The sequence below is a fragment of the Mastomys coucha genome, unplaced genomic scaffold, assembly GCF_008632895.1.
Source record: "Mastomys coucha isolate ucsf_1 unplaced genomic scaffold, UCSF_Mcou_1 pScaffold5, whole genome shotgun sequence".
Lineage (NCBI taxonomy): Eukaryota > Metazoa > Chordata > Mammalia > Rodentia > Muridae > Mastomys > Mastomys coucha.
The window spans coordinates 17913583-17913973 of record NW_022196911.1 but is presented as its reverse complement, the minus strand read 5'-3'; positions in this window follow the sequence as shown (position 1 = coordinate 17913973).

The window sequence follows — 391 nt, the reverse complement described above, 5'->3', positions numbered from 1 at the left end:
CTCTGGTTCTTGCTGGAGGCAGGCAGAGGAGAATCTCGACCTAACACTTTCAGCTAATGTCTTAGAGTAAGAGAAACCTTTCAATTACTCTCTAGTAAAACATTAAACTAGGATAGTTGGAAACATTGCTGGGTGAAGGTCAGAAAGCAATGTCTGAATTTTCTCTTGCTAGCTGTAAAAAAATGATATCTTGGTGAGTTCTTAGCACACCAGTATGAGGACATATCTGAGCCACCTCTGAGTTTGGGGTGTCAGGCGACAATGCGGAGGCAGGAGACTGACTTTCCTTGAAGATTACGCCTCAGATACCGCCTTCACGCAAAGTGTGCGTGGCAATTAGGCAAAGCGGAGGGCAGTGGCAGGCCTCGTTGAACAGGGCCAAACAGCCGCA